Source organism: Stegostoma tigrinum, chromosome 7 (genome assembly GCF_030684315.1).
Source record: "Stegostoma tigrinum isolate sSteTig4 chromosome 7, sSteTig4.hap1, whole genome shotgun sequence".
Lineage (NCBI taxonomy): Eukaryota > Metazoa > Chordata > Chondrichthyes > Orectolobiformes > Stegostomatidae > Stegostoma > Stegostoma tigrinum.
This window is the reverse complement of record NC_081360.1, coordinates 35,521,951-35,536,976: the sequence shown is the minus strand read 5'-3', so window position 1 is coordinate 35,536,976 and position 15,026 is coordinate 35,521,951. Positions and strand designations below refer to the sequence as shown.

General features: G+C 41.3%; 1 protein-coding gene across 1 annotated transcript in view; it reads right to left on the bottom strand.

Annotated features, from left to right (window-relative positions):
- stat4 (signal transducer and activator of transcription 4) overlaps positions 1-9,596 on the bottom strand; it is a 99,976-nt gene extending 90,380 nt beyond the window's left edge. The window contains exon 1 of the mRNA XM_048534935.1: positions 9,493-9,596. The gene's annotated coding sequence lies outside the window, so the exon portion shown is untranslated. The remainder of the gene's footprint in view (positions 1-9,492) is intronic.
- Between the last annotated feature and the right edge of the window lie 5,430 nt (positions 9,597-15,026).

The window sequence follows — 15,026 nt, the reverse complement described above, 5'->3', positions numbered from 1 at the left end:
ACTTCTGATTCTCAGAGAAGTTACATTTACTAGTCCATGTCCAGTCCATATAATATGAATTAGGAGGGAATCAGCCATTCGGCCCCTTAAATCTGATTCACCAATCAATGAAATCAGATTGTAAGCTCAAACCTGTATTCCCATCAACACCTGATCATTTTCCACCAGCTGGACAAACAAGAATCAACCCAGTTTTGCCATGAAAAGATTCCAAGATGCTGCTTCCACCACCTTTTCAGGAAGTGAATTCCAAAGATTCTCAACCCTTTGTGAAAAAAAATCACCTTGTCTCTGTTACAAAAGGTTGATGTGTGATTTTTAGATACTGACCCCTTAGTTCTAGATTCTCTCCATATCTCCACTGTCAAGACCCCTCAGAATCTTATGCATTTCATCAGGTCACCTACTACTATTCTGAATTTAAGCGAATATAAGCCTAGCTTACCCAACCTACCCTCCGAAGACAACCTGTCCATTTCTGGTATTTGACCAGCAAACTTCGTCTGAGCTGCCTCCAGTGCATTTATAACCTTCTTTAAATAAGATGTTCAATATTGTTTACAGTACTCCTGATGCAGTCCCATCAGTGCGTGTCTAAGTGAAGAATTACGTCCTTAGTTTTGTATTCAATCACCTCATGACAAATAGGAATGCTCTACCATCTCGCCTAATGGAGTTGCTATCCCTGAATAATAACCTTTTCTGATTAATGCATGTGAACCAGATCCTTCTTTATGCCTACAATCACTCCTCATTTAGGTAAGATTATTTTTATTCTTCCTGCCAAGACAGACAAATTTTACATTCTCCACACTGTACTTCATTTTGCAGAGTCCATTCACTTAATCTTATTGTCACCTCCCTGTGTTCTCTTCACAACTTAACTTCCTACATATATTTGTGTTGTCAGCAAATTTAGCAACCATATCTTCCATCTCTTCATCTAAGTCATTTATATAAATTACAAGCATTTTTTTGTGGCACACCACTTGCTACATATTACCAACAATTTATTCAAACTCAAGCCAACCAATCTTCTACCCATGTTAATACATTACCCCCTACAACATCAGCTTTGATGTTCCGCAATAACCTTTGATCTGACATAGATTTCCAGAAGATGTTGGATGCAAAGAACAATACATTCACCAGTTCTCCTTTATCCACAACAGATGTTACCTCCTGAAGGTAACAAAGTGTGGAGCTGGATGAACACAGCAGGCCAAGCAGCATCTTAGGAGCACAAAAGCTGATGTTTCGGGCCTAGACCCTTCATCAGAAAAAACTTCAATAGGTTGGTCAAACATGAACTTCCTTTCATAAAACCATTTTGACACTGCCTGATTACCTTGAACTTATCTACTTAACTTATGATTAACTTCTTTAAAACATAGCTTCTATCATTTTCCCTATGATAAGCTATCTGACCTATAGTTTTTGTTTTGAATAAGTGAATTACATTTGGTATCTTCTAATTTAATCTAATCGTTGAATCAAGGGAGTTTTAGAAAATTCAGACGAATGCATCAATAATCTCATGAGCACTTCTTTTAAAACTGTAAGAAGATGTCCATCATGACTCTGCAAGCTCCAACAATTCACTCAGTCCATCATTTCTCCAGTCATTGTAATTTTTGTGAGTTCCTCCCTCCCTTCCATTTCATGATTTATCGGTTTCTGGGATGTATCCTTTAGAGTGAAGACTATTACAAAATACCTATTCTCTTCATCTTCTATTTCCTTATTTTTCATTATTAATGCTCCAGCCTCAAATCCTGATGGACCAGCACTCACTTTATGAACTCTTTGAAAATATTTATTGAAACTGTCCGTTTTTTTTTATTTCTGACTAGCCTTCTCTCATTCTCTAATTTTCCCTTCTTATTAGCCTTTTGAAGATTCTTTAGTGTTTTTTTTCTTTCCATCTAATGTTCTGACATGCTACCATACTTTGCACATTTATGAGCTTATTTTTTAAATTTGAGACTATCTTTAGTATTTGTAGTCAACCATGACTGGTGAATCTGTCCCTTGGAATTTTTCTTACTCATTGTAATGTATCCATTCTGCCTATTTAGAAAGATCTCCTTATCTATTCTTTAATCTCATTTGTCATTTCACTTTAATCAGCTCCACTTTTATAAGCTCTAATTTTCTCTTATATAATTAAAGAAAAAAATGTATTCCTCCACCCCTAAAACTGAAGGCAGAATTCAATCCTGCAACGGGTCACCGTTACCGAGGAGCGCCTTCATTATGAAATCATTTATTAATCCTACCTCATTGTGTAATACCAGGACATCGGCAAATACAAACAATCTCAAGAGTCTGGTGTTGTGATTTGATTATGGTCATGTGATATAAATGTCGAAGTGAGAGTTGCTTTATTTTGGATTGAAATGGCAAGTTTACATCTGAGGCTTTCATTACCATTTGAAGGACACATATTCTTCTATATTGCTTGGAAATCTGCCTCTTTCAGCATCTATCATCGAAGGCCAGTCTTGGCGAAGGGTTTCAGCCTGAAACATTGACTTTCCTGCTCCTCAGATGCTATCTGACCTGCCCTGCTTTTCCAGCTTCACATCTATTGACATTGTCCAGTGCCTTCCCTTGTCATTCCCTTCATGACATTCTTCAATGCTATTGTCATCTCACCCATCAATTTTATACTATTCCTCAGAAAAAAAACAATCTCTTTAGCCTGTTCTGAAGAATGTCACATCTAACTCTGTTTCTCTCCCCATAGATATTGCCAGACCTGTGAAGTTTCTCCAGAAATCTCTGCATTTGTTTCTCTAACAGTGCATCTTTTACCTGTCCTTATCTTCCACTGTTTTTAATTTCCTTAAAAATCACTTAAACCCCCACCACTACCATCACCTGTTGACAGCCTCAAATCTTTACACATTCCACTTCTTCTTTCGCCCCCGTGTGCATTTGTGTGCCAGATACCACCCATCAAAAAGCCGTCAATAGATAAGTCCATTAAACTGAACAAACAAAACATTACAGACCAACAAAAACTATTATTATGGATTCCAGGGTATACAGTCAGAGTTTTAGTATCACACAGTAAAAGACAAAGACCCTTCAGTCCAACCAGTTGACGCCAACCACGTTCCCAAGCTAAGCTAGTCCCACCCGCTGCATTTGGCCCAAATCCCTCTAAACCTTTCCAATTTGTGTACTTAACCAAAGGTCTTCTAAACATTGTAACTATACCTGCATCCACCATGTCCTCTGGAAATTCTTTCCACACACAAATCACTTTCTGTATAAAAAAATTTAGCCCGATGTCCTTTTTAAATCTCTCTCCTCTCACCTTTAAAATATGTCCCCTTGTCTTGAACTCACCCACCCTAGGGAAAATAAAAACCGTGTCATTCACCTTATCTATGCCCTTCATGGATTTATAAACCTCTGTAAAGGTCACTCCTCAATTTCCTATATTCTAGTGAGAAAAGAGCAGTCTTTCCAATCTATTTTTATATCTGAAACTTTCCATTCCTGGCACCTTCCTGGTAAATTTGTTTGGAACCCTTTCCAATTTAATAATATCCTTCCTAAACAAGACTACCAGAACAATAAACAGTGCTCAAGACTAGACTTCACCAACGTTGTGTTCAATGTTAACATGAGGTCCCAACTACTATTCTCAAAAGGTCTGAGTAATGAAGACAAGCGTGCTAAATGGAAGCAAATTTCAAAGAATAATGCACCTGAACCACAAGACTCTCTGCTTGACAACACTACCCAGGGTCCTACAATTAATTGTACAAATCATGCCCTTGTTGGTTTTACCAAAATGGAGTACCTCACAGTTATCCAAATTAAACTCCATCTGCTGTCCTCAGTCCATTGACCCAACTGACCAAGATCTTTTTGTAATCTTAGATAACTTTCTTTGCTGTCCACTATAGCACCAATTTTGGTGTCATCTGCAAATTTATTAATCTTGCCTCCTATATTCTCATCCAAAGTCATTTATATAAATGACAAACAAAAGTGGGCCAAGCACCGATCTCTGTGTAACGCCACTGGTCACAGGCCTCCAGTCTGAAAAAACAACCCTCCACCACCACCCTCTGTTTCCTACCATAAAGCCAATTTTGTATCCAATTGGCAAGCTTACCCTGAATCCCATGTGATCTAACTTTACTAATTAATCTGCCATACAGATCATTATCAAAGGCTTCAATAAAGTCTAAGTAAACAATGTCTAGTGCTCTGCCCTCAATCTTTTTGGTTACTTTATTAAAAAACTCTATCAAGTTTGTGTGACACAGTCTTCCTCCAAAAAAGCCATGCTGACTATCCCTACTCTATCCTTGCCTCTCCAATGTCAGACTCACAGGTCTATAGTTTCCAACTTCTCCTTACAGCCTTTCTTAAACAACGGCACAACATTAGCCACCTCAATGTTTGGAAAAATTAAAATCCCCTACTACAACAACTCTCTTCATATTTGCTTCTCATTTTTCCTCTGAGTATGGGGGGCCTACAGTACAAAACCATCAAGGTGATCATCCCTTTCTTGTTTCTAATTTCAACCCATATATTTTCAATAAATAATCCCTCAGAAATATCTTCTCTCAATTACAGTAGTAATGATTTCCTTAATTAAAAACGCCACCTCTTCCCCTCTCTTGCCTCCCTTTCTATCCTTTCCATAATATCTAAAACCTGGAACATTGAGCTGTCAGTCTTGTCCATCCTAAGATAATAAAATGTGAGGCTGGATGAACACAGCAGGCCAAGCAGCATCTCAGGAGCACAAAAGCTGACGTTTCGGGCCTGGACCCTTCATCAGAGAGTATTGTCCATCCGTCTGGTTTCTGTAATAGCTACAAATGACATGTTCCCAACGTGCTCTAAGTTAATCAACCTTATTTGTAAGACCTCTTGCATTGAAATAAATGTAATTTAACTTTTCAGAGTTACTTCATTCTCTGACCTGCTCTTGTCTGTCTTTTCTAATTAATTTGCTCTTTCCTGATTCCGAACCATCCTCATCTTTCTTTCTCCTCAGTTACTGAGGAGGCCCCCTCCCACCCGCCAAAAGTTTACAGCCTCCCAGAATAGAGCAAACAAATCTCTCAACCAGAATATTCGTGTCTTTACCGTTCAGGCGAAACCCATTCTGGCTGAGGATCTCTTTTCTGTCCCAGGAGAGATCCAAATTGATCCAAGAAACCGAATCCCTGCACATTGCACCACCTCTTCAGCAATTGATTTATCTGCTCTTCCCTTTATCCCTTCCCTCATTGGGACTTGGCACCAGAAGTAAATCAGAGTACTACTTCTGAGGTTCTGTTTTTTAACCTTCTACCGAATCTCTTAAATTCACTCTGGAAAGCCTCAACCCTTTCCCTAACTATACCATTCCTACCATTCTACACAACAACATTCAGCTTCTTACGCTCTTTAAAAATACTCTCTTTAAAAACACTTCAAACGTGTTGAGACATCCTTAAACCGGGAACCAGGAAAGCAACATACCATCCTAGATTCACACTCACTGCTGCAGAATCTCCTGTCTGTGCCCCTAATAAATAAGTGTTTAAATCTTGACAAACCCGACTTAACGTAAGATTCATTCTTAGTGCCCAAGATATTCTTTTTTCCAGATTTGAGTGAAGATTTGTAATTTGGGCGCTGGATGTAGATATTGGTGTGTTCGCCAAGAATTCTTGGAGGATTGGCATTCATCCACAAACTCCATCAACAAACACATTGAATTCAATGTGGCATACCAACCATCACGACACACAACCAGAACCAGCACCTATCGGAAGCAGCAAAAACCAGACCACATAAATTCGACCCAGCACAAGAAAACAGCACTTCGCAGGAGGCTCCACAGCACTGAGGATGTCACCTTGTAAGGGGACGAGACGTCTGCTATCAAACCTCCTAGCTCAGTGAATATACCGACTTTTACTTCCGTTTTCCTCTGCAAGACTCTCTCTTTCAAAATGGAATTTCAGTTTAAGAGAGGAGTAGTCACAGGGGACATCGGGAAGATCTTCAATTTCCTAATAGTCAACCATCTATCAGACTGATCCTGCTGGGTAATCACTTCTCTAAATCTATTAGTCTTCACACGCTGTGTCTCTGTTATATCCTCAGTGACATTAAGATCAACAAGAAGTGACTCTCAATAGCACCTCATTCATCAAAATAAACTACCTTTTCTTACCCACAAATTTAATATTAAGCATGTAAAGAAAAAGAATTGAACACTAATATTAAAAACAAATCAAAAAGTTAGCTGAACAAATGAAAATAAATGATTCTTCCTCAAATAATCTGACACCAATAGTCCTATACTGTTTGCCACAAAACCAAAACCTGGAGATGCTGAAAAATCTGAAATAAAACCAGAAGATGCTGGAAATACTCAACAGCCTAGACATCATCTGTGGACAGAAACAGGGTGTATGATTCACATTGACAACCGTTCATGGTAAAGCATGATCCACCTAAAAATTGAACCTAGTTTGACCAATCTCTCCTCCTAATTTAAACCTCAGAGTCCAGTTTTCATTCTGGTAAATCTGTGCTGCACACCTCCAAAACCAATATATTCTCTCTAAGGCGCAGTGTTGAAAACTACTCAAAATAGTCCTAATGTAATATAACCAGAGTTTTGCACAATTGCAGCATCACTTCTACTCCCTGTCATGCAGCCCTACGTTACTCCATTAGTCTTTTTGATCATTTTTGAATCCATGCATAATATTTTAATAATCTGTATATTTGGGCCTCAACATCCAGTGATTCTAGCTTTTCACTTTTAGTAACTTGCCTGATTTGTTGATTTTAAGTACAAAATGAGTGACCTCTTGTCTGCCTACAATGAAACCTGTTTCCTACAGTTTTGCCCACTTAATCTATTAATATCATTTTGTACTATTTTTCTTCTATGTATAATACTGCCCATCTTTGTACCTTCAGTAAATTTGATTGTGACTTTCTGTTCCATCACCTAAGTCATAAATAAAGTTGGTACAAAGTTCAGGCTCAACACAGATTTTGCCAAACACCAGGAGCTAAGCAGAAACTGTTGATGATCACCAGAAGTAGAATCACAGAACCCCAGAGTGTTGGAACAGGCTATTTGGCCCAAAGGGTCAACACCAACCCTCCAAACAGCATTCCACAGAGAGTGATCCCCGCAAACCAGCATTTCTCATAGCTAATGCACCTAACCTACACGTCCCTCACATTGGGTAATTCAGCATGGCTAATCCACCTAATTAGCACATTTTGGACACCAGAAGCATTGAGAGAAAATAGGAAAAGCAGTCATTGCAAGTAGTTATCTGACTACAACTGAATAGAAAAGAATGGGCCGAAATAATGGGTAGGAACTCTAATTGACAGAATGTGACTAGTGGCCCACTAATTTTTCATCGACAGGCTGACCTCAGTGATATTGATCAAAAACATGCCACTTTACATAGTTCGACCTCATTATCATTCCCTTTCAACACAAACACTGTCCCTAATTGGACTTGAAATGTTAAATCTGCTTTCCCTCAAAAGAAGGGTCACCGGACTTAAAACATTAACTCTGCTTTCTCTCCACTGATATGGCCAAACCTACCGAGTTCCTCCAGAAATTTCTGGTTTTGTTTCATTAGATTCTTTTTATATCCTCAAGATTTGCAATTAAATAAGTTACACTTTCAAACTTGCAATACTTTCCCACTTTTTCATTTTGAATTGATTTTAAGTTAAAGTCTCTCCATCATTTTACAGTCTGCATTTAAAAGTACTGAGGAGACTTTCCCTGTGTTCATACTTCGCACTACTCTTAATTTTCTCTGCTGATGTTAACCTCAATTTTTTCCAAGTTCAGCTAATTGTAGTTAGTCCTTTCATATATATTGCCAGACATAAGCCATTGTTGCAATACCAACCAATACATTTTAATTTAAGGAGTCTGGATGGATGGTTTATGCATGCATATCCTATGGTGACATCAAAAATATGAACTGAAATTGAATAGCTTTAGGGTTTCCACATCTTGCATTACTTGGGTCAAAATCCTGGGTACAAAAATGCACAGGTAAAAGCATTTGTAATATTAAAGTCTGTATTGTTTGATTAATACAATGCTAATGGTATTATCTCTGACACCACCATACCAATCCTTATTTATGTTGTTGGGTAGGTAAAAAAGACTGCACAAATCGAATTACTTTGTTATTTACGACTTGATTCAGTGTCCCTTTCACAAAATACAGAGAATATGTAGAAAACTGATAGCAAGTTCATCAGTTTCCGTCATGAGGAAAATAAATTCACTTCAGTAACAGACCCCTTTTCAAAGCCTGAAAGTTCTAAAAAACATAACGTATCTTTCAAGATTCATTTTTTATGTTTTGTCTACACTTGAAATACGAACCACATTCTGAAGGCTGCTAAAATTGTTGTGTGTCTTAGCATTTTAGATTTAGTTAGGCATTTCCACAGTCAAAAGCTAAAAATCAGCACACAAACAGAAAGTTGACCCAATTGAGTCATTCCTACCACACAGTTGAAAAGTGTGATCACTCAAGGGATTTCCCTCTGACAATGAACGTCACGCACCAGTCAGTAAATATTCCGAGTAAGTCGCATCGGGCCGAAATTACTCTTTAATGACAAGATACCTGCTGCTCAAAAATACAGATTAGCATCATGATTTAAGACAGGATGACCGGGAGTGAAACACCACCCTGGAGAAAGATGGGGTTGTGTCGCATGGTTTTGGAAACAGCTACAAACGCTCTTCTTTGCACGTCATACAGGCAAAAAAAAGTTCTTTCATACTTATTTGCACATACAGCTTCTGGGCTATTTCTCTCAGCCGAATTGCAGCTCTACTTATATTCTAAACTACCCAGCATGTTATAAAATTCACTTATTAAGTCATATCAAGTCAGTGCCCGCTCCATTGTTTCGAAATAGTTTACCCGCAAAGTTATTGCGGTTATTAATTACTTCCAGATCCCCATCTCCCCCGGTTGGAGAAAGGTGGGAAAAAATTGGTACGAATGTAAGGGAAGCTCTCTGCACTCGCATTTCCAGCGCGAAGGACGGCACTGACCAATGTCTACAATCCAGATAAAATGTCACCAAAGCGACCCTTTCGTAACAAGAACACAACTAATGTCGTCCAAATCATCCGAAATAATAATAAAACCCAAAAGAACTACGAATGCTTTAAATCAGAGACAAAATCAGAAGTTGCTGGAAAAGCTCAGCAGGTCTGGCAGCATCTGTGAGGAGAAACCAAAATTAATGTTTCGGTTCCGGTGACCCTTCCTCAGAACTCAGGAAGGTTCTGAGGAAGGGCCACCGGACCCGAAACACTAACTGTGGTTTCTCCTCACAGATGCTGCCAGACCTGCTGAGCTTTTCCAGCATCTTCCATTTTTGCATTCAAAAACGATAACTCCTCAAATGTCTCCGCTCTTGTTTAATACACATGCTACTTACCTGACAGCTTTCAGTCAGTGCGTCAGTGTGAATATGTTGTAAGTGGTTTGTTCAGCTCTCCGTATATACTGTAGCTCCCTCACGGTTCTGACTGGGTTTCCGGCTTCTGTATTGGTGACATGAGCCCAGGCGTTGACGCGCACGGCTTCCGGCATGCGCTACATTGGCAATGTTTCCCTTCCATCCAGTGAAGCGCGCGGTCGGCGCGCGGGCACGGTGCCCAGATCTCGCTCCCGCCTTCTCGAGAGAACCGAGCTGCAAAAACGAGCGCTGCACCGTGGCTGTCCCGGAGGTGGTAGGAACTGCCGATGCTAGTCACAGATAACACAGCGTGGGTCAGGCAGCATCAGAGGAGCCGGAAGGCTGACGTTCCGGGTGCGGACCCTTCTTCCGAACAGTGGTTGTCCAGTTGTCAGTCACGCTGCATTTGGCAGCCAAGGTGACACTGTTAAAACAAAGCACTTGCATCTCACCTTACCTTCCCTCTCTACCCCGCTTCCCTCTGTCTTTCTTTGTTCTTCCCGATGTAAACATTTCCTAAATAGTGGGGGTCAGTCATCTCAGTTCCAGGACATGTCCATTGGAATTCCTCAGATGGTATCCTCGGCCCATTTCCAGCTGCTTCTTCAATGAACTTCCCTCTATTATAAGGTCAGAAGTGGGCGTGTTCACTGATGATGATACAATGTTCAATACCACTTCTGACTCTCAGGTACTGAGGCAGTCCATGTTCAAATACAGCAAGAACTGAACAGCTTTAGACTGAAAATACAGTGGATACAACAGCAGGAATGAAAGTTGCAGTGAGCAACTCATCTGAATCCTCAAAGTCTGTCCACAAGGTACAAATCAAGAGTGTGATGAAATACTCCCCACTTGCCTGGTGAGTGCTGTCCAATGACTTTCGAGAAGCTTTACAACACAGCAACCTGCTTGATCGGTATACCACATCCACAAACATCTGCTCTCTCATTACCAATGCTCAGTAGCAGCAGTAGGTACTATCTACAAGATGCACTGCAAAAATTCACTAAGATACGTTAAAGAGCAACTTCTAAACTGAGTACGATTACCAATCTTGCCTCTGCCTTCACACATTACAAACCCCCTTCCCCTTGTTGCCATCTCAATGGAGACCTACAAGCAAATTTCTCAAGAAAAGTGAATTTCTCAAACAACTAATTGAATAACAATATTTCATGTTTTAAGGTTTTTACTGTGACAAACAATTATATATTAAATATCAGTTTATTTGCCTCTAACGTACCTTATTATACAATATACAAACCACTGAAAAACAGAACTGGAAGTGATGCCAGCTACCCCAGCAAACTTAGGCATATAAATAATAAATGAGACGGAACACCAACACTTCATTGGTGGTACATTGACAATGTTACCTGGCAGGGTGATAAAATGTCTGCAATCAGACACAGCGGTTCGGCATACAAGTCTACAACCTCAATGAGCCACACTAAAGAACAGGTATTTCTGCGTTACTGAATGAACACAACTGAAATATGGCTACAAAAACTTTTGCTGTGCACTGCACTTCTGCAAACATGCAGCATTACAAGAACAAGTCCAATATTGCTCTGCTGTCTAATAGACTCACTTTTCCCTGTTGCATTTGGTCACAATTTGCAGTGTTTTTCAAAAGTCATTCCACTGAGCCTGACTCTTCTAGATCTAGCTCCCCGAGTCAGCAAAGTTACAAGTCGGCAGCTCCTGGTCCATTAATCTTTGAAAGCCCTGCTGGCCCTCTTCCCCTACCTTCTGAATATAAGCAAACTTTCACAAGTGTCCTGCTTCTCCACAGCAGTAGCTGTTTGGTCCCTCCACACAGTGGTTACTTTCTTGCTTTTCCTGTATCTCACAAAAACAGCCTTTTACTGTTAGATTAATTTGTGTGTATAGGTGTGTAAGTGCTCACTGGATTTCAATAGATTTCTGCTAGAGTTACACAGCCATGATAATCAGACGACATAGGCATGACTCTAAACAGGGGTGCATCTGGAAATTAAGTTAAAGGAGACATGTTAAAAGATATGTCTCCTCCAAAGTCCAAAGTCTGCAATAACCTTGAACCCTATCTATTCTCTCCATCTCACCACCCTCCATTAAATTTTTTCCCTCATTCTAATCCCCCTCCATTCCTACGCCTCTCTGCTCTCAAAGCCCTCTCCTCACTATGCATAAATCACCACCCCTCTGCCCCATGATTCTCTGCACACTTCCATTACCAACTGACTCCACTTAATCCCTCAACCCAGATAAATATAGGACAGTTATTTGGATACTGTTCGGGGCGGGGGGGGGACTTACCAGGGATAAGCCATGGGGTACAGGTCTCTGGCACAGAGTCTGTCCCTGTTGCTCAGAAGGAGAGTGGGGAGAGGAGGAGAGCATTAGCCATTGGGGACTCCATAGTTAGGGGGACAGATAGGAGGTTCTGTGGGAACGAGAGAGACTCGCGGTTGGTGTGTTGCCTCCCAGGTGCCAGGGTCTGTGTTGTCTCGGATTGTGTTTTCACGATCCTTTAGGGGGAAGGGGAGCAGCCCCAAGTCGTGGTCCACATAGGCACCAATGACATAGGGAGGAAAAGGGCTGGGGATGTAAGGCAGAAATTCAAGGAACCAGAATGGAAGCTTAGAGCTAGAACAAGCAGAGTTGTTGTCTCTGGTTTGTTACCCATGCCATGTGCTAGCAAGGCGAGGAACAGGGAGAGACAGCAGTTGAACACGTGGCTACAGGGATGGTGCAGGAGGGAGGGATTCAGATACCTGGATAATTGGGGCTCATTCTGGGGTAGGTGGGACCTCTACAAACGGGATGGTCTCCACCTGAGCCAGAGGGGTACCAATATCCTGGGTGAGAAATTTGCTAATGCTCTTCTGGAGGGTTTAAACTAATTCAGCAGGGGGGTGGGAACCCGAATTGTAGCTCCAGTGTACAGAAGGTTGACAGTAGTAAGGTCATGAATAAGGTTTCAAAGTTGCAGGAGTGTACCAGCAGGCAGGAAGGTGATTTGAAGTGTGTCTACTTCAACGCCAAGAGCATCCGGAATAAGGTGGGTGAACTTGCTGCATGGGTTAGTACCTGGGATTTCGATGTTGTGGCCATTTCGGAGACATGGATAGAGCAGGGACAGGAATGTTTGTTGCAGGTTCCAGGGTTTAGATGTTTCAGTAAGATCAGGGAAGGTGGTAAAAGAGGGGGAGGTGTGGCACTGTTAGTCAAGGACAGTATTACAGTGGCAGAAAGGACGTTTGATGAGGACCCGTCTATTGAGGTAGAGTGGGCTGAGGTTAGAAACAGGAAAGGAAGGGTCAGCCTGTTGGGAGTTTTCTATAGGCCTCCGAAAAGGTCCAGAGATGTAGAGGAAAGGATTGCAAAGATGATTCTGGATAGGAGCAAAAGTAACAGGGTAGCTGTTATGGGGAACTCTAACTTTCCAAATATTGACTGAAAATCCTATAGTTCGAGTACCTTAGATGGGTCAGTTTTTGTCAAATGTGTGCAGGAGGGTTTCCTAACACAGTATGTAGATAGGCCAAGAAGAGGTGAGGCGACTTTGGATTTGGTACTGGGTAATGAACCAGACCAGGTGTTAGATTTGGAGGTAGGTGTGCCCTTTAGTGATAGTGACAACAATTCGATTACATTTACTTTAGCGAAGGAAAGGGATAGGTGTATGCCACAGGGCAAGAGTTATAGCTAGGGGAAAGGCAATTATGAGGCAATTAGGCAAGATTTAGGATGCACAGGATAGGGAAGGAAATTGCGGGGGCTGGACACAATTGAAATGTGGAGCTTGTTCAAGGAACAGCTACTGAATGTCCCTGATAAGTATGTACCTGTCAGGCAGGGAGGACATGGCCAAGCAAGGGAACCGTGGTTTACTAAAGAAGTTGAATCTCTTGTCAAGAGGAAGAAGGAGGCTTATGTAAAGATGAGGCGTGAAGGCTCAGTTAGGGCGCTTGAGAGATCCAAGTTAGCCAGGAAAGATCTAAAGAGAGAGCTAAGAAGAGCCAGGAGAGGACATGAGAGGTAGGATCAAAGAAAAACCTAAAGCTTTCTATAGGTATGTCAGGAATAAAAGAATGACTATGGTAAGATTAGAGCCAGTCAAGGACAGTAGTGGGAAGTTGTGCATGGAGTCTGAAGAGATAGGAGAGGCGCTAAATGAATATTTTTCAACACAGGAAGACGAAAATGTTGTCGAGGAAAGTACTGAGATACAGGCTATTAGACTAGATGGGATTGAGGTTCATAAGGAGGAGGTGTTAGCAATTCCGGAAAGTGTCAAAATAGATAGGTCCCCTGGGCCAGGTGGGATTTATCTTAGGATCTCAGGGAAGTTTGGGAGGAGATTGCAGAGCCTTTGGCTTTGACCTTTATGTGGTCATTGTCTGCAGGTATAGTGCCAGAAGACTGGAGAATAGCAAATGTTCAAGAAGGGGAGTAGAGATAACCCTGGTAATTATCGACCAGTGAGCCTTACTTCAGTTGTGGGTAAAGTGTTGGAGAGGTTTAAAAGAGATAGGATTTACAATCATCTGGAAAGGAATAATTTGATTTGGGATAGTCAACACAGTTTTGTGAAGGGGTAAGCCATGGGATACAGGTCTCTGGCACAGAGTCTGTCCCTGTTGGTTAAAAGGAAAGGGGGGAGAGGAAGAGAGCATTCGTCATTGGGGACTCCATAGTTAGGGGGACAGATAGGAGGTTGTGCCTCACAAACCTTATTGAGTTCTTTGAGAAGGCAACCAAACAGGTGGATGAGGGTAAAGCGGTAGATATGGTGTATATGGATTTCAGTAAAGTGTTTGATAAGGTTCCCCACGATAGGCTATTGCAGAAAACACGGAGGCATGGGATTGAGGGTGATTTAGCGGTTTGGATCAGAAATTGGCTAGCTGTAAGAAGACAGAGGGTGGTGGTTGATGGGAAATGTTCATCCTGGAGTTCAGTTACTAGTTCTGTACCATAAGGATCTGTTTTAGGGTGACTGTTGTTTGTCATTTTTATAAATGACCTGGATGAGGGCAGAGAAGGATGGATTAGTAAATTTGCAGATGACACTAAAGTCAGTGGAGTTGTGGATAGTGCGGAAGGATGTTGCAGGTTACAGAGGGACATAGATAAGCTGCAGAGTTGGGCTGAGAGGTGGCAATTGGAGTTTAATGCAGAAAAGTGTGAGGTAATTCACTTTGGAAGGAGTAACAGGAATACAGAGTAATGGGCTAATGGTAAGATTCTTGGTAGTGTGGATGAGCAGAGAGATCTCGGCGTCCATGTGCATAGATCCCTGCAAGTTGTCACCCAGGTTGATAGGCTTGTTAAGAAGGCATACGGTGTGTTAGGTTTTATTGGTAGAGGGATTGAGTTTTGGAGCCATGAGGTCATGTTGCAGCTGTACAAAACTCTGGTGCGGCCATACTTGGAGTATTGCATACAGTTCCGTTCGCTATATTATGGGAAGGATGTGGAAACATTGGAAAGGATGCAGAGGAGATTTACCAGGATGTTGC